We start from the raw sequence: 24,932 nt of genomic DNA, 5'->3' as shown, positions 1-24,932 counted from the left end.
TGCCACAGGGACAAGGGCTCTGGGTGCAGCAGACCTGGGTATGGCATAAGCCCTTTTGGAGGAGGTCTCCATTAACCCTACCATAGAGCTATCAGAACTTATACAGGACTGGGAAATAAACTCTTGGTGGGCACAAACAGAACCTTATGTGTACCAGGACCCAGGAGAAAGGAGCAGTGACCCCACAAGAGACTGACACAGACTTGCCCGTGAGCGTCCAGGAGTCTCTGGAGGAGGCGTGGGTCGGCGATGGCCTGCTACAGGGCTGGGGGCACTGAGTATAGCAATGCATGCAGGGACCTTCTGAAGGAGATCACTATTACCCTTCGGACTTCCCAGGTGGCTTAGACGGTAAAGTGTCTGTCTACAGTGTGGGAGACCTGGGTTCGATCCCTGGGTCAGGAAGATCCCCTGGAGAAGGAAATGGCAATCCACTCCAGTACTATTGCCTGGGAAACCCCATGGACAGAGGAGCCTGGTAGGCTACAGTCCATGGGATCGCGAAGAGTCGGACATGACTGAGCGACTTCATCATATCACCCATTATCCTTCATTACCTGCACCATAGTCTGGCCTCAGGTCAAACAACAGGGATGGAACACAGCCCCGCCCATCAACAGAAAATTGGATGAAAGATTGACTGAGCATGACCCCGCCCATCAGAACAAGACCCCAGTTTCCCCCTCAGTCAGTCTCTCCTATCAGGAAGCTTCCATAAGCCTCTTAACCTTCTCCATCAGAGGGCAGACAGACTGAAAACCACAATCACAGGAAACTAACCAATATGATCACATGGGCCACAGCCTTATCTAACTCAGTGAAACTATGAGCCATGCTGTGTAGGGCCACCCAAGACAGATGGGTCATGGCAGAGAGTTCCGACAAAACATGGTCCAGTGGAGAAGGGAATGGCAAACCACTTCAGTATTCTTGCCTTGAGAACCCCGTGAACAGTACAACTGGTTAGAATTTATTTTATTCCACTGCTACCAGAATAAGAAAACAGAGTCTACCGTGTTACTTAATTTGGCCCCTGTTACCCACTGGTAATACAGAAACAGGATCTAGGTCACCCCCCCTTTCCATGTTCTGTCCTAACTGCTTAAGTCCTGCACAAGCTCAAACACACATAAAACCTGGGTCACCCTCACCCCTGACCTGCTCATCTCTGCCACCTGAGCATTATCCTCCCGTCCTGTTCAAGGCTTGTGAACATCCTTGGCAAGGCCTTCCCCTTTATTCTACATCCAACACTCACCCACCACTTCTCCCATTGTTTGCACAAATATACACGGCCATTTGGTACCACACAACCCTGTCTTTCACAAAGGCCCCCATGTATCCTTTCCTTTGGGTTTCAACTCTACAGCACAGGTCTGGAAGCTTACCACTTACACAAGCACAAGGTTCCTACCTAGACTCTCCACACCCACCCATTCAATCCAACTGCTCTGCACACCACACCCATGCCCACCACCCCACACGAGTGCTCTGCAGAGACGCATCCAGAAACCCTACCAATGGCAAGACTGAGCCACAACTGACTCTTTGGGTATGACCATACCTAGGGGATAAGATGACAAAGCAAATCCAGAGGAGCAACCAAAGAGGTAGGTTAGGACCAGGAGAGGATGTGCAGGAAGGTCAAGAGATGGAGGCAGACGCAGAGAGAGAGGTAAGGCCGAGGAGCTTTTCTCCTCTGTCCTGTCCAGAGCCCTGATCCAGTCACTGACCACCACCAAAACCCCTGGGGACCAAGCAGTAGGAGGACTGATCCCTGGAGGAACATAAGAACAGGCTAACCTGAAACCTGTTTAAGCAGGCAAGAGACAGGAGGGTGCACCAGGCACCCTGAAGGCCAGAACTACACTGCGAGATTAAAAATCACAGGCACCAAGCATGTCGCCGATGTCTGTACTGGTATTAAAAGTAAAGAAATCTAGTACTTGAAATGCCATCCTGGGTACTCAAGCAGTCCTGTGTATCTGGTTCAACCCTTAAAAAGTGAAGATGTTTACGAGGATAAAATAAGAAGTTAATTTTTAGTAAAATGTCTCCATTTAACACCTCCTTTAAGAAAACTGCAGTACTTCCACCAGTCTTAAAGGTTATATATAACATGAAATACTCCTGTTTTCCAAAGTTCTGATTAAGTCATTCATTTGCATCTTATAAGTTTTCATATAAATTTACTCCTCAAAATAATGGCTTACATGTTAGAGTATGCCTGAAGACCTTCTCAGCCCTAAATTTCTGTGCTTCAAAAATTGGGGGAACTTCTAAAACATAAAAAGCTAAGGTACTGACCAAGATTCCAGTCAAATGCATAACAAAATCAGAAAAATATGAGTAATGATGAAGTCACTTCAGTGGTGATGGCTCCGAATAAGCAAACTAAAAAAAAACCTCTTGCTATACCGCACATCAGAAAAGTATCTTAATTTCAGGAAGTGAAGATTCAGACAAAAAGGGAGAAGGGCATACAGTGCTGAAAAGGCAAATCGACAAAAATCTGAGCAGTGACAGGCGCACACAGCCACCTCATCTGATCCTTATTCTCAGAGAAGGATGACTTCCAGAAGGGCAGGAGCCTGGGGCCCCTGTCCCCGGCTTCTCGCCCCCAGACCCGGGTTCTCCAGTCCTCCACCTCGCCCCTGATCCCCGCCCCCAAGCTCCGTCGTCCCAGGGCCCCGTCCCGGCCCCCCACCCATCCCCGATCCTTGTTCCCAGGCGCCCCGTCCCGAGTGCCCCCTATCCCCGACCCCCGTTCCCAGATCCCCCAACTCCTATCCCCCATTCCCGGTCCCCCCCACCCCCGATCCCCGTCCCCAGGCACCCCATCCCTGGCTCCCCCATCCCAGGCCCCCTCATCCCCCGTTGCCCCCCATCTCCGACCCCCGTCCCCATCCCCCGTCCCCTCCGGTCCCCGGCCCCACCCCAGGGCTCGTCCCCGCCCTACCTGCCGGCCGCCGAGCCACAGCCTCTGCTCCGACGTGGGGAAGCCGGTCTCGGCCGCGAGCCGCCGCTTCACGTCGCGCACCGTCCAGGACGCGGGCACCGCTACGGTCCTGCAGCCCGCGCAGCCGGGCAGCACAGTCACCCGGAGCCACCTGCGCGAAGGAAAGGCCTCAGCGGGAGTCACGAGGGGTCGCGGCCCCCGCCGACGCGCGCTCACCTGTCGCCCATGGCGCGTCCTCACGGCCGTGGCCACCGCGCCCTCGCCATGCTCCCCGCCGCCCGCGCCGCCGGGCCCGGCCCCGCCCGCCGACCGGAGCCGCGGGAGGAAGCCGCGGCCGGGGAGGGGCCCCGGAGGCGCCGCCCGCGGGTACGCGCCCGCCAGGACCGTTAGCTAAGGAGACGCCCGGACTGCGCGTCAGGACTTGGAGGGCTGGCCCCGCCCCTCCCCGCCCCAAGCCCCGCCCGGCCCTCCAGGTCCCGCCCCTTCCTCACCTTTTCTTGAGAAATGGGTCCACCAGGCCTCACCCGCCAGTCAGGACTCGCCCCGCCCACCCGGCCTGTCCCGTTACTTCAGTCGCCGCTGGCCCCGCCCCTCCCGGATTTGTAGGTGAATTGCTGCTGGCCCCGCCCTCTCCAAGCCCCGCCCCCGCCCCGCCCTCCCCTCGTCTCACGCGCGGAAAACCCCCACACGGATGAGAAGACTTGTGTTTTCCGTGACCGAGTTCCAAAGAGCCGGTGCGTGCAGAATTTGCCCTTTCCAGGGCCTCTGTCTCCTTCAGCCCTAGGAACTTGTGAGGAGGCATCTCCGGATGAGATCGGCGGGGGCCTCTCGGGCACCAGCGGGGAAAGAGGCAGCCGCAGAACCGTGCCTCCACGCTTTCGTTTCCTGTTTGCTTTTAAGGCACAAAAGGACGATCTATCGATTCCGTTTCCTGCTGGACTGCCAGCCAGAAAGCGATAGATGAGAAGGCACGTGGACTTAACTCGGCAGTATTGTCTTCTGTTGTTGTGGCCTGTTACCCATCGCACCTGCAAGCTCCTTGAAATCAGAAGCACACTCTCAGAGTCGATGGACTCGCCCCAGAGTGACCAACGTGGCCTTGCCATTTGGAAGTGTATGTGGCTTGATGACCCTTCAGAACATGTCCTTTCTTCGAGCTAACTTCTCCTAGGTGTGGATGAGACACGTTGCAAAAAAATAAAAGGCAACATCTACTAAGGCAGCTCAAAGACTCTGTCGTGAACAGGTAAACTTGTGTGCTTCTTGTTTAAATACCCTTGGTAGAATTAAATTTTTGTGTTGACCCCCAAAGATGGCATTAATTACTGGTTTTCAATTACACTTCTCACACACACACAAGAAATATTATTCAGAACTCATTATCAGTAATAAAGATACAAAACACCCCTACAGCTGTTCCATCCCTTCCTTCCAACCATATTTAAAAGTGAAGTTCCTGTAAATCATTCAGGTCTTTCTCTGCTTGGAAAGTAAGTTTGTTCAATCAATCAGAGAGAGACAGGCTAATGTAATATAAAGATCAGGTCAGAAAACTCTAACAGACAAATATTCACTTCTTCAATCAGACAAGATGATACAAGCAAGTGTATCAGACAGAGTGAGACTAGTATCATATGCTATAGCTATAGCTTATATGCAGAATCCTGATACAAATGGAACTTATTTATGAAACAGAAATAGGTCTTAGAGAAGTAACTTATGATTACCAGAGGAGAATGGTAAAGGGGAAGGATAGATTGGAGTTTGGGATGGATATGTACACACTGCTATATTAAAAATAGACAACCAAAAAGGACCTACTGTATAGCATGGGGAACTCTGTGCAATACTCTGCAATAACCTAAATGAGAATTTTTTAAAGAATAGATACATATATATATAACTGATTCACTTTTCTGTACACCTGAACCTAACCCAACATTGTTAATAGACTATTTGTGCTTAGTTGCTCAGTCGTGTCCAACTCTTTGCAACCCCATGAACTGTACCCCACCAGGCTCCTCTATCCATGGGATTTTCCAGGCAAGAATACTGGAGTGGGTTGCCATTTCCTTCTCCAGGGCATCTTCCCAACCCAGGAATCAAACTGGGGTCTCCTGTATTGCAGGCAGATTCTTTACCAGCTGAGCTACCAGGGAATACTGCAATATAAAATAAAATAAATTTCTTTAAAAGAGTATCAACAAGTAGAATGTGAGCTCTCACTCCTCCACTAAAGTGTCACAGCATGCACAACCTCAGGACAAATCCTTCACACCTCAATCCTTTGATAACCCTCTGGTCCCTGATTTTCTTAAGCGTCTCCTAAGAAGCCAGGCAAACAGGATGTGGTGACAGAAGAATATAGATGCACAGTGAAGACTTGAGAGACAGAGAAATGACCTGAAGGGAGAGAGTTTCATAAGAATCAAAGCAGATTTGGCTGGGGAAAGACGCTGATCACAAAAAGCTCTGAATATCTGGGGTTCATAGTATGCTTGAAATACACATTAAAGGATTAGTCGGCATGCGGAATGCACATCTGGAACTCAGCAAGGTGCCAAAGCTAAGGATATAGAGTAGGGAATCATTCATTGAATCAGTGAGTATTTATTCAACCTCTCCTGTGTACTAGATCAAAGTGTTAGTCACTCAGTCGTGTCCGACTCTTTGTGACCCCCTGGATTGTAGCCCTCCAGGCTCCTCTGTCTATGGGATTCTCCAGGCAAGAATACTGGGATGGGTTGCCATTTCCTACTCCAGGCTATTCTCCTCACCCAGGGATCAAACCCATATCTCTTGCTTCTCCTGCATTGGCAGGAGGGTTCTTTACCACTAGGGCCTCCTGGGAAGCCCAGGTGTCTATTTAGAAACAGACATTTCTAAATGGCAGGAATACAGCAATGAACGAAACAGAGTCCCTATCTCATGCTGATGTTCTGAGGAAGGAAAACAACAATAACCAAGTGTACAAATGATATAAATTCACATCACGAGGTCAGCCTGTTCTTTGTAAGTGAGGGGAGGGTGTCGGGGCAGGACAGGACAGGACAGGAGAGGCACTAGGGTGACTGGAGAACTCCTACCTAAGAAGGCCCAGTAAGCAGATGCCTGGGTAAAGCGCTGGGAGATGACCCTATGCAGAAAGCACCTACAAAGAGGGACAGAACTGGGGCAGCTCGCACTCCCTCCCCTGTCACCTGCACTCAGGGTAGTCCGATTCTTTTCCCTCTCCCAGTTCTCTCTCTGATCCATGTCCCACCCAACCCAGACACAGGTTTGGAATTCCTGTGTCCTTTTACTGATGGTTTCATGGCGCCTGGAAGAGGTCGTCACACACAATAGGTGCTCGGTAAATACAGAGGAAGGAAGGAAGGACCGAGAGAGGGAGGGAGAAGAGAAGGAATGAGTAAATATCTGGAACATACAAAGAAGTGGAAACTCAAACATTATTCATGATTCGAATGCCCACCCAAATGCTAATGATTTTATACACTGCCATAAATGTAAGGTTTTTTAATATGATAGTAATTACACCATGGACAAATAGTATCTTTCAGTACTCTTATCATGGTGTAAACCTCATTTCTAATAATTTCCTGACTTTCCATTGCGAAGAACTATCTTTGGGTACTTAACCCAATGAATACTTACATGGATATTTTAATTTTTCAAAAGTGTACAAACTTCAATGAATATCTGTTCATGAAACATCACCATTATGTATGATAAGAAGGAAATTTGAAAAATATATTCTAGGAAATGTTAGAGAAGTGTGAAGGTCGCTCAGTCGTGTCCGACTCTTTGTGACCCCATGGACTGCACAGTCCATGGCATTCTCCAGGCCAGAATACTGGAGTGGGTAGCCTTTCCCTTCTCCAGGGCATCTTCTGGACCCAGGAATCGTACTGGGGTCTCCCACATTATGGGGCGGATTCTTTACCAGCTAAGCCACCAGAGAAGACTTAGGAAATGTTAAGCTGAGCCTTAATGCTTTTATCAAATGCAGAACAACAAGAAACCAGAGCTTTCAGTCCCCCCTTTCATGGTAAGTCCAAGTCAGTAAGGAAGGGGGATCATAGGACCACCCTCTGAGCCTGTTTCAGTCGTGGAGATGGGCAGATAAAGCTGTTTGATCGCATGTGTTGGACTCTGCAGGACACAGAAAACAAGATTCCTTCTCATGACACCTGTTTTAACTTGCCCTGGTGCTTCCTTTCTTTTTCCCTGGATAACACGCACCTGGCACAACATGGGCCCCAGCTTCCCCATCACTCTTCGGTGATGAAAATCTCCCACTCGCTGCCAAACGATTCATTTTAGTAACTAAAAATCCTACCCAGGGTCATCATCAAAAAACACAAGTCCAGGGCTTCCCTGGTGGCTCAGTGATAAAAAATCCACCTGCCAATGTAGGGGATCTGGGCTTGATCCCTGGTCCAGGAAGATCCCACATGCTGCGGAGCAGCTAAGCCATGCCCCACAACCACTGAGCGTGTGCTCTAGAGTCTGCAAGCCACAACTATTGAGCCCAAGTGCCACAAATACTGAAGCCTGTGTGCCAAAAGCCTGTGTTCTGCAACAACAGAAGCTACCGTGATGAGAAGCCCTCACACAGCAACGAAGACTAGCTCCCTGCTCACTGCAAGCAAGGAAGAGTGCAGCCATTTTTGTGGTTTAGTCGCTGAGTCGTGTCCTACTCTTTATAACCCCATAGACTGTAGCCTGCCAGGCTCCTCTGTCTTTGGGGTTCTCCTGGCAAATATACTGGACTGGGTTGGCATTTCCTTCTCCAGGGGATCCTCCCAACCCAGTGATCAAATCTGCATCTCCTGCATTGGCAGATTCTTTACCAATGAGCTACTAGGAAAGCCCATAAATAAATGAATCTTAAAAATACACACAAACACACACACAAAACACCAGTCCAATCCAGTGTAAAAAATCCTAAATTTTTATTGTGGTCCATTCTCAGCCTCACACTGCAGTTTGGAAGCATAGCTCCAGGCTGAGGTTAACTTCCCCTGAAACAATTGCTTCATGATTTTACGAAGTGGAATGTTCCCGATTGCGCCTCTTTGAGTCAAGGGAAACAATTAATCGGTTCCTTCTGCAGAATGTTGGCCAGTTATAAAAAGACAAAAGTGTAACAAATCATTATTCCCTTGTTTCATGAGTCAGCACAAGACTATTTAACTTGGAAACAGAAAGATGACGATATTGTGGGCACACAGTTCAGTGAAGCCCTAAAGGATGAGTAAAACCATAAGCCAAGCAGAGAAAGGAAGACGGTGTCTAAGGGAGAGGAAACGGGACCACAAATCATGGAATAAAAATAGCAATAAAGCTGAGGAGCTTCTACAGTTGCCTTTGTAAGGGTCAGAGGGTAAAAGTCATGCAGAGCATAAAAAAAATAGAACCATGTGGTCATGAAGCCTCTACACCACAAACATATGGAGTGACCGGAAGGACATAGGGAGTACCCTTTAGGCTTTAATCAAGTTAGGTGATCACAGCTACATTCTACAAAGACTCCTCAGGCACCAGAAGTTAGGATGACTGAAGAAGACAAGACTTAAGAACAAAACCAAGAAAAACTGGTCTCTGTGAGATTAAAGTTAAAATGCTTCAAGAAGGGAATCAAGAGTGCCAAGTTGCTGAAGTGCCCCCACTTGACAACAAGGAGGCCACTCTTGACTTAGTTTTTTGCTCCAAAACCTACAGGGATCTGTAGGATCAACGGTCAAACTATCCAGCGTGGCGTATAAGGCTCATCACAGTTTGCTGCTGCTGCTGCTGCTAAGTCGCTTCAGTCGTGTTCGACGCTGTGCGACCCCATAGACCGCAGCCCACCAGGCTCCCCCGTGCCTGGGATTCTCCAGGCAAGAACACCGGAGTGGGTTGCCATTTCCTTCTCCAGTGCATGAAAGTGAAAAGTGAAGTCACTCAGTCATGTACGACTCTTAGCGACCCCATGGACTGCAGCCTACCAGGCTCCTCCATCCATGGGATTTTCCAGGCAAGAGTACTGGAGTCGGGTGCCATTGCCTTCTCCCATCACAGTTTAGCCCCCATCAATCTTCTCAAATTCTTCTGTGGCCACCCTGCCAACCCTGATACAGTCTGTGTCCAAGATCAGCTGATACTTAATATCAGCATTCATGGAATACTCACTACATGCCATGCACCAACTAAAAACCTTCTGTGATTCAGCTCATTCAGTCTTCCCAGCCACCCCGTGAAGCACATGAAGACCTCAATTTCAGGTTAGGAAAGTGAAAGTAAACATCTTTCAGCTATGAACGGAAGAGCCTGATTTTGAATACAGGAAATGCAGCTGCAAAGCCCCAGCACTGTTCAGTGTTAACCTAGTCAGTCAGTTCAGTCGCTCAGTCATGTCCGACTCTTTGTGACCCCATGGACTGCAGCACACCAGGCCTCCCTGTCCATCACCAACTCCCAGAGCTTGCTCAAACTCATGTCCATTGAATCAAAGTATTAGAGCTTCAGCTTCAGCATCAGTCCTTCCAATGAACATTCAGGACTGATTTCCTTTAGGACTGACTGGTTGGATTTCTTTGCAGTCCAAGGGACTCTCAAGAGTCTTCTCCAACACCACAGTTCAAAAGCATCAATTCTTTGGTGCTCAGCTTTCTATATAGTCCAAGTCTCTCTGTTAACCTAGTGTTTACAAAATGTGGTCACTTCACACTGCCTGACCTTCCCCATGGGCTCCACCTGCATTGTCCCACCTGCCTGCATCCTCCAGTCAACCCTCTCTTTCTGATAATCCCTAAGTTGTAGTCCTAGAATCACTACTTCCTGAACCTTCCCTGCACTCTTCAGTCTGATTCGTCCTGTATAACCTGTATGTTGTACATTCACATTGGTACTTTAGTGCCAATCACATTTCTGTTAATCATATTTCATTTCTATTGATTGCAGTGGATGTCTCTTTGTACCTTAAGGGCCTAGAATTAATAAATGTTACTCAGATATTTAGAGTTAAATGAATGGCTGCATATAAATGGATATTCACTTTACCCTGAACATCAGTCAGCAAGGTTTTATTTTGGGTTTTTGTTCTGTCCAAGATGCTTTTGGTTGCAAATAACTGATTACCTGACTAGCAGTAGCTAAACCGGTAAGGGTTTGTTTTTCTCACAGCGCAGAGGAAGGCTGCTCTTCTTCAAGATCAGCACCCCAGTGACGTGGAGACCTCCCACTCCTTCCCATAAAATGGCTAATACAGCTCAACATTTCCACATTCGATGAAGGAAGAAGGGAAAAAGGAAGACTCCCACCCTCTCTGTTTTATGGAAAAAGTAGAATTTCTTGAGCACACTTCTGTTTCTCTCTCATTGGCCAAAATTCTTATCACATGGACACCCGGTAGCTGTGAGGAAGCTGCAAGAAAAGTGAACACAATTGTCCCTGGGTATGGGGGGCAGGATGGAGGTGGATTGGTTCCAGGACCCCCCTGGTTTCCAAAATCCTTGGATGCTCAAGTTCCTTGTATAAAAGGACATAATATCTACACATAACCTACACACATCTTCTGTGTACTTTAAATCATCTATAAGTTTACCATCTGAGCCACGAGGAAAGTCCCTAATACTTTAGGCTGAACCAACAATCACTCATAAATTCTATACAGGTTATGTATAATACCTACTACAATGTAAATGTAATGTAAATTGCCAGCCCATGGAAAATTTAAATTTTGCTTTTTGGAACTTTCTGAAATTTTTTTCTAGTACTTTCAACCTATGGTTGGCTGAACCCTCAGATGTAGAACCTGTGAATATGGAGGGTCCATGGATTTATCTAGCCTTCCAAACCTCTGTGGCAGGTTCCAGCAAGAGAGATGAAATTTATGAGTGACTGTTGGTTCAGCCTACAGCTTTGCTCTAATCTACACAGCAAAGTTATGTTTGAATTATCTGTAGAAGTATTAGGGACTTCCCTCATGGCTCAGATGGTAAAGAATCAGCCCACAGTGTGGGAGACCCAGGTCCTATCCCTCGGTTGGGAAGATCCCCTGGAGAATGGCATGCAACCCACACCAGTATTCTTGCCTGGAGAATTCCATGAACAGAGGAGCCGGGTGGGCTATAGGGTATGGGATCGCAAATAGTTGGACACAACTGAGTGACTAACACATACTTTAGCAGTGTTAGAAAACAGCATAACTGGTAAGATTGTAAAAGCCTGAGTACTAACACGTCAAGGCACATTTTCTGAAGGATTAGGGGTAACGTTTTGTGCCCGTCACCTTTCTCTGCCTTGGGATGGGAATCGGAGCAGATTCTATGGTTTTTCTGCTCACTCTAACATAACCATGGTTCTGAGGTCTCTTTAAGTTATACAACATGATTTCATTTCTATAATTGGAACAAATTCAGCCAAAATCATTATATAAAATTTCAACCTTCAATCCTCATGCAAAGGTCAGCTCTCTCCTCGCTGAAGCCATCAGCACCCCGCACTAGGGCAGATGGTCAAAGGCTGCCAGCCTTTGAGGGGAGCAGGTGGGGGTCTGCTCTCTCCCTGTCCCGCAAATAGTCAGCTGTGATTGACCCCACACAGGCCAAAGCCCTGAGGCAAGAGAGGAAGAGGGTGGGCTGTTCTCCTTGACTGGGTGGTCCTGAGCCCCATGGCTCTGGCAGGGGAGCGAGTTCACCCTCTCTCTTCTTAATCCCCTGTTCCTGAGCATCTCTATTTGATAAGGCTCTCCCATTTCTGCTTTCCATCAGATCGCCTGACCTTGAGGGAGCATGGAGAGTCCACTGTCTTGGGTGAGGTTTGCTGGTCGCACAGGCTTTCTCTCCAGGCTTTCCCAGGGTGCCCAGCACCTGCCCTCTGCCCTGTGCAGCCTCCACTGCTGGTGAACATCCTAAAAACCCTTTAAAATGGTGAGTTTCATGATATGTGAATTACATCTAACATAATAACAACATTGTAGTTGATGTGAAGCAAAGGCGTTCCCTGCGCACTGTGTGTAGAACCCCTCTGGGCTCAAACACCTATGAACGTGGCTCCCATGATTTTCCTGGTGGGTCCAGTGGTTTATCTATGTAACTGTCTTCTTAAGATGCTCTGGACCTTTTCCAGAGTAGTCAGAACTGACATCTTTGCCCTCAAACACATACGTGAACAAGATGAAATACAGGCTCCTTAGGAGAACATGCGAGTTCTACTTTGCACACTCATCCACGCCCCCCCCCCCACCTCACCAATGTGCTCTCCCCACCTCCCACCTCCCTTTCTGGGCTCTGCTCCAGCCCCATCAGATCAGCCCCCCTGCTCTCTCATGTGGCCTTTGCCTGTGTCCTTCTTCCTCCTCCAACGCCCACTCCTCCTTCAGATTCGGGAAGCCTGATGCCTCACAGGGTGCCACAGCTGCAAGCGAGCCTCGTGCCCACCTGCTGGCTGACTTACCCCGTGTGTGTCTTCTCCCTAAGCTCATGGACCCCACGCTCCGCCATCGAGGCCTCACACAGAGTGATCCTTACCCAGAGGACCTGGTTTTCAACCAGAGAGGCCGGTGGCCCAGACATGGCTTATCCAGCAACCACGTTCAATAACCAATCAGCCAGACAAGTGACAAAACTTCCCTTCTCTTCGTGCCGGTGCAGACGCAGTAGCTTGACTTCTATTTTTAGTTCCATTCAACATGCTTTGGGAAATGATGTCATGTTTCTGAATTAACATTCCTGCCTTTGCTCCTTCCAAAGAGGGCATTATGCACCCCCTAGAGTAAAAGCATCAGGTAAAGCATGAGACTGTACACGCTTTACCTCATGCTTTTGAATCTGTTGTTAATGTGAGAGGTAGTTGTTGAGTTGCCAGAAATCCCAGATTGTTCATATATAACTGGGCCAAAGCCCGATTACCCAGGAAGAGCCTTAAGTGTAGTCATGCTTCTGAACAGCAATGGGGTAATCAGAAAGAAGTTCGCATTAGAAAGGGAAAAAGTGACTCAGGCCCTCAGATTTTGTCAAGGTGACACATTTTGAGCTGTCTTAGCCATTTCAGGAATAATAAAACCACCCATGGCCTCTGAATTCCTCTTCTACTTATGTAATCTTTGATGAACCATCCTCTCTTGGATCATTTTATAGAAAATAAAGGGACAGGGCGAGCTAACTACGGCAGTAGGTACATTAAAATGAATGTACCTCATGCTAATAATTAGAGTAAACTGAACTGAATGGAGTCTCGCCCTAGACACCAGAGTAAGGAAACTTTTGACATAAACCTGTAACTGCTGCTAAGTCTATCAAACGCTCCATTATAAAAATTGATTGCACTGGATATAAAAAAGGAAATGGTATGAGCAACGATACCATAATACACTCTAATACGCTCCTTCCTTTTTTCTGTGTCTTCCGGCTATTTATATTTTTTCTTTTCTTTTAGGAAATTAACAATTTCCCTTCTGTTTTGCCCATTACTTTACATGTTGCTTTTCTTCACTCTCTACCTGTCTCCACCCTCTACCTCCTTGAAAGTGAAAGTGGAAGTCGTTCAGTCATGTCAGACTCTTTGCAACCCCATGGACTATACAGTCCATGGAATTCTCCAGGCAAGAATACTGGAGTGGGTTGCCATTCCCTTCTCCAGGAAATCTTCCCAACCCAGGGATCGAACCCAGATCTCCCACATTGCAGGTGGATTCTTTACCAGCTGAGCTGTCACGGAAGCCCTCTGCCCCTTCGTGTGCGGACGAATTCATAGTCAGATTCTTGGCTCTCCCATCTTTCCATGGGATGCCACCACTCCAAGCTCACCGCCTCACCTGTAGGACCCTTCCTTGGGGTTATGAGGAGGTGAAATGGGCTATCACTGACCTGGGAGGGTCACGTGTATTCATACAATAAAAACACGACAACCAGGATGCCCTAGGCACTGGCACTCTGATTAAGGGGCACAGTCCCCGGAGGGGTATGTCCCCCTCTGCCCGGGGGTGAGTCAGCTCACGGGAAACATCTATCAGGCAGGCACCGTAAGAAGGAGGCCTCACACCCTTCTTGTCGCCTTTATCCTCCCCCATGCCCTCCTCTCTGGCTCTGGAGGTCAGTGCTGGAAAAACCATGAAGCAGGCCAGTGTGTCTCAGGTCCCCTTCAACCTTTGATCTGAACTTCACCTCCTCTCCTGACACACTCTGTGCTTGTATCCACTGCGTCCCCAGCACTGCTGAGCTCAGTAAACGTTACCCCTCCTAGGTGCAGGCTCTCTGCCAGGGGCTCAGAAATCAGACAGATAATGATCTTAATAACAGCTCCACTGCCCATTAGGAACTCAACGGCCTGTGTGCTCAGTCACTCAGTCTTGTCCGACTCTTTTGCAACCCCATGGACTGTAGCCCGCCAGGATCCTCTGTCCATGGAATTTTTCCGGCAAGAATACTGGAGTAGGTTGCCATTTCCTCCTCCAGGGAATTTTCCTCACCCAGAGATCAAACCTGCATCTACTACATTGGCACTCAGACTCTTTACCACTGAACCTCAAGGGCAGCCAAGACTAGAATGATGCAGAAATATCATTTCAACATAAAAGGGACAATGCTGAAATAAAGGCAAGCTGCTGAGTGCCACAGCGTGGCTTTCCATTAAAGGCTTTCCTGGATGAGCACCGCAGTCAGGAAAGAGACTGCTCTCCTGGGTGACCCTCTGTCTAGACCGAGGTCTGGTCTTCTCTTCCCTCATTGTCTCTCCTCCTGAGCATACCCAGCCTCAGCTCCCATCAGCTGTATCCTTCACACACCCGCCAGGCACACCCCTCCTGCGCACAAGGACCCCCTCCAAAGTGGCCCTGGGACTTCCATTCTGGTGCATTCCCCTGTGTTCCTGTGTGTTTAGAGATATCGTTTATTTTTCCTTCCATCTCTTTAACCTTCTTTGGAGAAGACCACACATACAGGGAGCTCCCAGCCAGCCCTCCCCCTCCAGCCCGAAGCACTGTGCTCTGACCCCTGCTGCTTCTTCCCCCAGTGGCTCAGCAGACACTTCCTGGCTCTCAAGGGGGTCTGTTTTAATTTCTACTGCAGTGTGGGTCCTGGGATCAGAGGGCGGGAGGTGCGTCACTTACTGCCTCTGAAATCCTATCACCAAGACCGTTGTTCACTTAAAGCAGTCATTGGGATGTGAGAAATGGAAAATCATGTACAATAATAATAATCCGTGTGGCTTATGAAACACTTCCTAGGCACCAAACGCTTGTCATTTAATCTTCACTAAAATCCTATGCGGCATGTTTATTCCTATTTTACAGATGAAAAGGAGATTCAGAAAATTTCTAACTGCCCCAGATCACATGCAGGTCCCGCAAACCCATACCCTGTGCATATCTCCATGTGGGGCTGTTATTGGTGCTAACAGAGATGTTTATCCTGGGGAAAACGTGACTCCAGCGTGCATGCTACACTGTTCAAATAGGAGAAAGATTTTCATGCGCAAAAATTTCTGCGACTCCAGAGACAGATGTGGGGTTCACTATAAGGAAAAATATCCCTTATATTCACTATAAGGAAAAATAACAGTGCTTGTTTGTATTTACTTATCACCAACCACATGCTGACTCTTTCACATCCACTGTCATATTTAATTCCCAGAAGAATCTAACATTATCATCCACAATTACAAATCAGGACTCAGGACCCAGAGAGGGCAAGTAATTTGTCTGAAGTTTCCTTGCAAACACCAAGTGTCAAGACCGGAACCCAGGTCTCCATTCAATGTTCTCATTCTGTGCTGCACCCCAGAATTGAAGTAAAAGAGAAACATTTGCTTTGAAATTCTAAAAATCTCGCAGAGTCAGCACACCTTAGGGAGTGCATGCGTGCTTGACTGCTAAGTCGCTTCAGTCGTTTCCGACTCTTCGTGACTCCATGGACTGTAGCCCACCAGACTCCTCTGTCCATGGGATTCTGCAGCCAAGAATACTGGAGTGGGTTTCCATACCCTCCTCCAGGGGATCTTCCCGACCCAGGGATCGAACCCATGTCTCTTATGTCACCTGCATTAGGCAGACGGGTTCTTTACCACTAGCACCACCTGGGAAGCCCATGCCTTAGGGGTGGGTGCCCTAAATTATCTCCTAAGAGCTAATCACGATCTTGTATTCTCAAGCACGTGGCAGTTTTACAGTCTGGCCAGACGTAGGCAGCACAAGAGCCCTCAGGCACATGCTGGGAAACACGTTTAAATGAATATGATAAATACGTGAGCATGCACTACAGAATAGAGACACAGACAATGCAGCTGAAAGGGTGAGATTGTACATTTCACTACTTCCGTTTCATTCATTATAGCCAGTTGAATTACTTGTTGAAAACTACGCTCCCCTACGTATCTGAGCACCTCTGGGAGTTCTTGAAGAATAGGCCTGCTGCAGTCCATGGAGTCGTAAAGAGTTGGGCATGACTTAGGGACTAAACAACAACATATTTAGCTGTGAAGTAGTGCCTCAAACAGAATCCCTAGACTGTAATTTGATTAAACTAACATCCTCTGGTCAGAAGGATTTGAGAAATGAGTTTATTTATGAAAAACAAATGGGAATCTTTTTTATTTTGTCATATTTTATTTTTAACATTTCTTGCTTACGTTCATTAAAGTTTTTTTTTTAATTTCTTTTTTTATTTCATTTCCAAATGTTTGGACTTGGAGTGATAATGTCAATGAATGATCACTTCAAAAGCATTGTGTTTTATGTCTGTGCAGTCAGTGCCACAATAACTTGAAAATATGAATTATAGAAACTGTGCCCACAAAATTATAGATCTGTGAATTTGTGAAAAACACCTTTCTGGGTTTTTCCTTTGCTTTGTATAAAAAGGGATCATGCTACAGCCTTCCTCATATGGAAGGTTTACAAATAGCTTCATGCATTTGCTGTTTGGCGGACAATGATAGTAGTTGGCAGTCAACCACTTGGAGGGGACACAAAGGAAATGCTAGTTAGAAATAGGTCAAGAGAGAATATTTTAAGGAAAATTGGGAATGAATCCATAAAAAACAAAAATGACTGAATTTTATATGATTACTGTAACTAAATGGACCCTTCCTCTGTTAAAATCCTACATTTTGCTCATTTTCCAAACCATTTCAAATTTTCTCTTGATAAGGATTTTATTGGATAAATTAGATAGTTATAAAATGGAAAAGATATCTATTTACTGACAGCTTCTGAAAATGAATATTTATGAAGAACCAAAGACAAAATTTTTAACAGAGAAAGCATAGAATAATAGTCATATGAACAGCTGTGCTTTTTTTTTTTTCAGAATTCATACAAATCTAAATCCCCCCCAAAAAAAAACCTATGATTGTTCACTATTTCCATAATCTTTATAAATATAACAGCTAAGTAATTTTGGCTGATTCATGTTGATGTTTGATAGAAACCAATACAATACTATAAAGCAATTATCCTTCAATTAAGAATAAATACTTTAAAAAATAAAATAACTCATCAATGAAAAAGCTATTAAGGGCAATTGAGTGTACTTCAGAAAACATATACTTAATGTTATTAGCAATTGCAGTTTATATGTGTGTTTGTCTTTTAAGACGCTGGTCACTTTCTTGTTTTCTAAATATTTTCACACTGCCCCGAATCCTTTCCCCTCTGACTAATCCTGTTAATTAATTCCTGTTGCCACTGAGTTGATCTGTTATGAAGTATGACTTAGCCTCGCCCCAGCATAACAACACTCAGTACTTCAAGTCCAAAGGCTTCGTAGACTCACCTTACCCACCTCATCCCCACCCCTCCTTCCTGGGCATCCTCCCAGAGCCCTGCAGCCATGCTTATATCCTTATACCTTTTTTTGCACATTTCTCTGGACATTCTGCTTTAAAGACATTAAAGAGGAAAAAAAACCACCAACAACTAGACATGACTTAACCAGTCAACTGAGTGGACTTAATCCATGGATCATCCATTCTATGAATTTAAAGAATGGGCTAAATCTAACTAACCCTTTGGGCAGCCTTCGCTAAACAGTTGTAAGTAAACTGGGTAACGTTCACGGTATTCATACTAAAAATACATTAGCACAGTTTTCTGTTCCAGAACAGGAAACAAGGATTTCGAATCATCTCTTATTATAACATGACCTAAGAATGCAAAGAATATGATGGCAAGGTACGCAACTACTCAAATGCAGACATAAAGATGACCCTCCCAGTGTTTGCCTTTTTCAGTGACTGTGGGCAGAGAAGCCTCCAGTTCTCTGCAAGGCACGTGTTCTGCTTGCCAGCCCTCTGTCCTCTTCTTCTGGGGCTCAACTGAAGCTTTAAGCTAAGCCTTCCCCAGTTTAAAAAAAAGGACAATATAAGTGTATGATGGGTCTATAGTCCTACACAGATCCATCACATTTGCCTCCATCTTCTCCATGCAGGTGAAAGGAACAAATTAAATAGTGTCTGAAATATCTTCCTTTGGGACTCTACATTCAGCCACCACTTTCTTGCAACATGAGAAAGGTTAATTAATTTATTTATTTATATTTCTTTTTCTGTGGGCAGTAGGGAGCAGGTGACCATTTAATTTTATGTCAAAATGTCAGATTGTTAGGCTATGCCTTCAGATGCCAGTTGTCACAATCATAGGCAATCCCTTTTATACATTTTTCTGTTTTTAATATTTTCTATGATTCTTCAAGGGATGTTTTTTCTATTCAGTCTTTGAAGGCTTTTTCTACAGCAGCTATTTAACTTGGCCTAGAATCCCAGGGACAGGGGAGCCTGGCGGGCTGCCATCTATGGGGTCGCACAGAGTCGGACACTACTGAAGCGGCTTAGCAGCAGCGGCAGCAGCAGGAGGTGCTGCAGGTTTCAGATTGCATTTGGCTTTGCCTCTGGAAAGAATTAGCGTTTTGTTTCTATGTTGTTTTTCTGTGGCTATTGCTTGCAATCATAACAAACTAGAAATTAAGAACCATTTATATTAAAGTATCATAAACAAATCATTTTGCCTACTGCTTAATTAAAAAAAATAATAATCTTGAGTCAGTTGGACTAAGTTACCATTTCTATATGAGATTCCCTCTCCCTCCACCCCTCCCCCAGGAGATTCAGTAAATGAGATAATTTAAAACTGCGTTTCTTGCTGGGTAATACACTAACATTATTATCATTCTCAAGGAAAAGCTATCAGTTGATTTTTCAATGGAGTGGACCTTCGTGAGCAGTGTCTAAAGGGCAGTGATTCCGACCCCTGTGTATTTTCAATGACACGTGTATTTCTACAGCTGAGACAGTTTCTCGTCTCCCATCGGTGATTCTGTGACTGCACCGAACCTGTCCTGGGTCTGCACACGGGTCCACCTTCCCCGACACGGGTCCGCCTTCCCCGACACGAGCCCGCCTGGAGCGGGACAGCCCTCGGGGCTCCCCAGGGACCGCCCTGCAGTTTACGAAGCTCCCCTCCAACACACATCTGTACCCCCAGGGCTCTGCTGCGAGGACCAGGGGAAATAGGACATCTAGGGTTTGCTTCAACATGAAAAGGCAAAGAAAAAGAGAGACAGGAATACCTGTGGCTGAATTATGACAACTGCTGAAATCTGCCCACTGGGTACAGGACGCTCACTGTAATAAATAGTTTCCTCTGCTTCTCTGGACGTCTGAAATTCCTCATAATAAAATTTTTACCACAAGGCACAGGGGTACCAAGGCTGAGCAGAGGACTTCTGCTAATTCCAGGGGAGGGAGATGAGAGCCAGCACCCTCCGTATGCACCAGCACCCTGCAGGGGGCCCACTCTCCACCCGCTCTGGGCCCCAGACCAGCCTGTGTAGACCATCAGTGGTGTCTCCAGGATGCTCCCTGGGCCCTCTCTTTGCCTCTTGCACTTCCTGTCTGATGGCCAGTGACACTCCATAAGCCCCTCCCCAAAGAGATCCCAGCGCAGGTGAAAACGGAGGGGCTGACAGTGATGGGAAGGGACACCCCGCCACCAACAAGAGGGACAAGACAGACCGGTCTGCAGCTGCTCTGTAGGCTGGGGCGGCAGTGGTGGTGATTGTGGCACCCCCCAGGGCACCTGCATTGAGGACAGGTGCTCAGGTTGTGGGTGGGGCTTTGTGCGGGCTTCTGGAGGATTGAAGGATGAGAGCCGCATCAGATACAACATAAGTGTCTTACACTCACAGGCTCTCATCTAACATTTTTATGGGCATTGTTTTCCCTAAGGCTGCATGACTAGAAAATGGGATTCAGACCAAGTATGTCTGGCTCCAAAGTCTACACTCTTTCCATTACACGATTTGTTTTCTCTTAAAACAAATGGGTGTCTGTGTTTGTGGAGGGTGTTTGTGGAGTTGGTCTTGTTTTGTTTGGATGCGGAGGTATGTGTCTAAGGAAGAAAAAAGGTGTAGAAGGGACAGGATGGGACCCACCGTCCCCTCTCTGGCCACATGAGAGGGACCGGTTTGGAGGCTGTGAGGACACAAGGTGAAGGACCAGTGCCATGAAACCCTGGGTGGGAATAAGTCCAGGCAGCAGTGCCTCTCTCCCAGGAAACAAAATCAGCACGGGCTTGAGAGGAAGGCATTCCTCTTCCTGACCTCCAGTCCACAGGTGGCAGTCACTTTGGTCCCAAGGGGTCTGTTGGGTTAAAGTCTTACAGAGGCACCACCTACAGAGGTCATGACAAGTGCCCCTGACCCAGAGGCTCAAGTGGAAAGAACATAAGCAAATTCGTTCCTGAGACCATAGGAGATGTCACCGCCCCAAGGACACCCAGAAATAGCCGGGGAAGAAGTTAAGCCAACAAGAAGAGCATCAGGGGTAAGGTCTTATCGACAGGTGAAGATCTGGAGCCATGGAGACGTGGGTGTAAATGTGAATTGACCTTATTTACACTCACGAACTTCTGAAACCTAGGAGGGGCGGCATAATCGCTTAAGTACTTGCTCTTTCTCTGGACTCCACCTTCCCAGCTCGATCCCTGGCTGACTGCCATCAGGTCCACAGCTCCATCAGAAGTCAGGGCTGGCTGGCTGGCTTGGCCCTCTACTGCCCACTACTGCTCTTCCCCACTGGGCTTAGTCTTCATACACTTGGACTCAGCTAGTCTGCCTCCTCTCCTGCTCTCTGGACCCTGCTGTCTTACCTGAATCTTTACTCCTCCTATTATGGCATAATAGGAAATAAATATTTGCTCTTTGCCTCTGAGTCTTGGCACAAAACTCCTAAAACTCTCGGAATTCCCTGAGAAAACAGTGTCTTTCGTATGCTGATGAGGTAGCTCAAGGCAGGGCCCCTAGATAGCTTCAGATGGGGAGGGAGGACTCAACCCTGTGATTAGAGGGTTGGAGTTTTGTGACCCTTCTAATCTCCATGGAGGGGGAAGGACTAGAGTGAGTTCAATCAGTCAATGATGTAATCAGTCACGCCAATACAGATACTTTGCTGGGAACTCGGAAACAACCACTAAGCTACAGGAACTTCCAGGCTGGTGACCACATGGAGGTGCTGGGGTGTGGGGGCCCCCGGACAGGGCCTGGGAGCTCTACACATGCGCTGACCCATGATCTTGACAAGAGCTCTTGTCTCTTCCATGAGCAGTTACAATAAACAGTAATTGTAAGTAAAGCACCCTCTGGGTTCTGGGTCAGTCTAGTGAGTTATTGAACCCAAGGGAAGGGGTTCTGGGAACCCCTGAATTTGTAGTTGGGGTGTCCCAGGGATCCCATTCCCACGGGCACCTGAAGTGGAGGCAATCCCGCAGGACTGTCTGTGACATGGGGTCTGTGCTAACTCTGGGAAGTTAAGTGTCAGAATCAACTTAACATGCTGAACTCCCAGGAGGTCCTGGAGAATTAGGGAGCCAATCATTGTAGGAGAGATGACTCAACCCCCATCCTCATCGGGTTGTTGACATTCATCTTAGATGTCCTGGCCGTTCTGACACTGCCAGGTGGCCAGGACACCCTCCCAGCCTCAGTGGAGAGACTGATACAGGAGCAGCACTAAGAGGTCAGTGCGGGGCCTCCTCCACGCAGCCCTCCTGGCAGAACCACCCTGGTTGCTCACCTGGGAGGTGACCGCAAACTGTAGTGGGCCTTCCTGCCTCTGCTCATGTCCTCCACACACCAGCTGGAGGGATCCTTTTACAAAGGAAGTCAGATCATGCCTCTCCCCGCAGTGGGTCCCCATCATGCTTCCTCTTTAACTGTGACTTCAGCTCCCTGCCCCTAAGTCCCTCCCCGCCAGCCCACCAGCCTCCTCTCTGTTCTTGGAACATTCCAGGCAGCACCCACCTACAAGATCTACACAGTCTGGAACATTCTTCCCTGAAAGAGCTTATGACTAATTCCCTCACCTCCTTCAAGTGTCTGCTCAAATGTCACTTCCAAGAGGTTCGTCTTGACTATCCTATTTAAAACCGTGAGTGACACACGTTCCTATGAAACCCCGTAGACTCCCACCTCCTTTTCATGCTCACTGGTCTTTCGTTCCATCATGTGAGGTACAACTTAGTGACTAAACAACAACAAAAATGAGGTACCCTGTAATTTAATTATGTATTAGGTTTATTGTGTACTTTCTGTCTTCCCCCTGTTAGAGTAGAAAATTCATCAGAGTCAATACCTACATCCATTTCATTCCCTTACATATTCTAAAAGCCTGGCCTAATAAATGCCCCACACACGTTAGCTAAAGGAATGACTTTGTGATGAGCAGGATCCTATAGGGTCTTCCCAAAACAGACCTCCCTCGCTGTCTCTGCAGGTCCTCTGCCTGCCTTTGTAGTAAAACTCTAGGCTCTTATGTTTTCCCTGAGTCCCAAAGAGTAAATTTAACCAAAGAAGTGAGAAAATGCAGGAAGAAAGGAAACAGTCAAGCAAGACAAAATAATAGTTTAGTCGCTGAACAAAGTTGAAGACCTTTAGTTCCACCTCAAGGGCTGTAGCGGAGAAGGCAATGGCACCCTACTCCAGTACTCTTGCCTAGAATATCCCATGGATGAAGGAGCCAGGTAGGCTGCAGTCCATGGGGTCGCTAAGAGTCGGACACGACTGAGCGACTTCCCATTCACTTTTCACTTTCATGCATTGGAGGAGGAAATGGCAACCCACTCCAGTGTTCTTGCCTGGAGAATCCCAGGGACGGGGGAGCCTGGTAGGCTGCCGTCTATGGGATCACACAGAGTTGGACATGACTGAAGTGACTTAGCAGCAGCAGCAGCAAGGGCTGTAGAGGATATTCTGAGCCTTGTTCTTTGAGCTGTTTTGCAGCTGCTGAATGAAACCCCACCAGGCGGGAGAAGTTAACTGCATGCTATCCAGAAGCACATAGACCCCAGATGAGGTGAAACCAGGTTGATACGCTGACCCTGATTACCTTCCCATCAACAAAATCAGAAGAAAGGTCCATGAGTTCACCACACAGCCCATGTCTCCCTCCTTCACCCTGTCTTTATGAACCTTTCCCTGAAAGCTTTCAGGGAGTTCAGACTTAAGCACCAGCTGCCTGGACTCCTCACTTGCAGTGAACGCTGCCCTTTCCTTCACCTTGATCCCGGGGTCAGCACACTCACTTTACTGCGTGTGGGTGAGAGGATTCACTTGGTTCAGTTAACAGTGTGGAGGGTCCTAACTGAAAGGCTGCATTGTGGTCCCCTGGGAAGGTGGACATTGGACATCAGATGGACCCTGAAGGAGGAGAGGCTAGTCCAGCCATTCTGGGCTTGTACCTGACCAGGGCTCTCTCTCAGTCCTTAACCAAAGTTCAGAAGCTCCTCTGAGCTCTCTTTTCAACGAGTCTCATCCTCAGGCTCTATCTTTGAATGGCCTGGCCCAGTTTTAGCAAGAATCCCGCTGTCAGTGTAGAGAGACCTCCTCCCCCTTGAGGTCTGAGTAGCCTCCATGTCTGACCAAAGTCCTCCCCACCCACGCTTGACACTTGAGCACCCTGGCCTGCTATCAGCAAGTCAGTTCAGCCGGGGTCCCTGCCCTTGATGTCTCATTAATTTGCCATCCACTGACTCCCCTCTCTCTGCTCATTGGCTGTAAATACCCAGCTCTCTATGCTGTATTCTGAGTTAAGCCAGATCTCTTCCACAATTGCAATAGGTATCAAGTCTTAAATAAAGACTTCCTTACTGTTTTAATAAGTGTCAGGGTAATTTTTTCTTTAAAACCCTGTGAGTTTGAACAAGTCACATAACTTCAGTTTTCTCATCTCATCTCATCAATCCACTAAGATAGGATCTTTTAGACATTGTCACCAGCCTGAATCAACCCCAAATGGACCAAGCGCTTTAGCACCCTGTACCTAGAACTGTTTCTTCAGCACCCTAGGGGACAGGTTCCCCAAATCTGGTCCACCTCTCTGTATCCTGGAATCTGCTCTTTGCACAGTAACACACTGACACTCCAGAGGTCCCCTGGACACAATGCAAGGGAACCAGTCCCAAAGCACCCTTCAACAAGGGAGACCAGGGACTTCCCTGATGGTCCACAGGGAGGGGGACCCAGGTTCCATCCCTGGTCAGGGAACTAGAGCCCATATGCAACTAAGAGTTCACATGCCCTAACTACAGAGTTCACATGCTGCAACTAAAGATCCCTCATGCTGCAACTAAGATGCATTGCAGCTAAATAAATTTTTTAAAAAGAGTGATACCAACTCAATTTTTAGGTTAATATTCAGATGGTATAGTCAATAATATGCCTGCTTTTATCTTAGCAGAACATTTTAAACTGCTTATCACATAGACAATCTTCTTTCCCTAAATACTCACATAAATCCAGTGGGCTGGGAAGGCTCTGTGTGTTAACACAATGGGTACACACGCCCCCTGAGCACTCAGTTACAGTGCCCTAGATCAAGCCCACCCCAGATCCTTTTTAGCTTTAAAAATTATTATCTTGCCCCCTGAACAAAAAGACCAGGCAATCAAGTTTTACACAGTAAGGGGAGACAAGTTTTAAATATCTTAGTAAAAATGTGT

This window comes from Capricornis sumatraensis, chromosome 12 (genome assembly GCF_032405125.1).
Source record: "Capricornis sumatraensis isolate serow.1 chromosome 12, serow.2, whole genome shotgun sequence".
NCBI classification, from domain to species: Eukaryota; Metazoa; Chordata; class Mammalia; order Artiodactyla; family Bovidae; genus Capricornis; species Capricornis sumatraensis.
The sequence above is the reverse complement of the archived record's forward strand: the minus strand, read 5'-3'. Positions refer to the sequence as shown.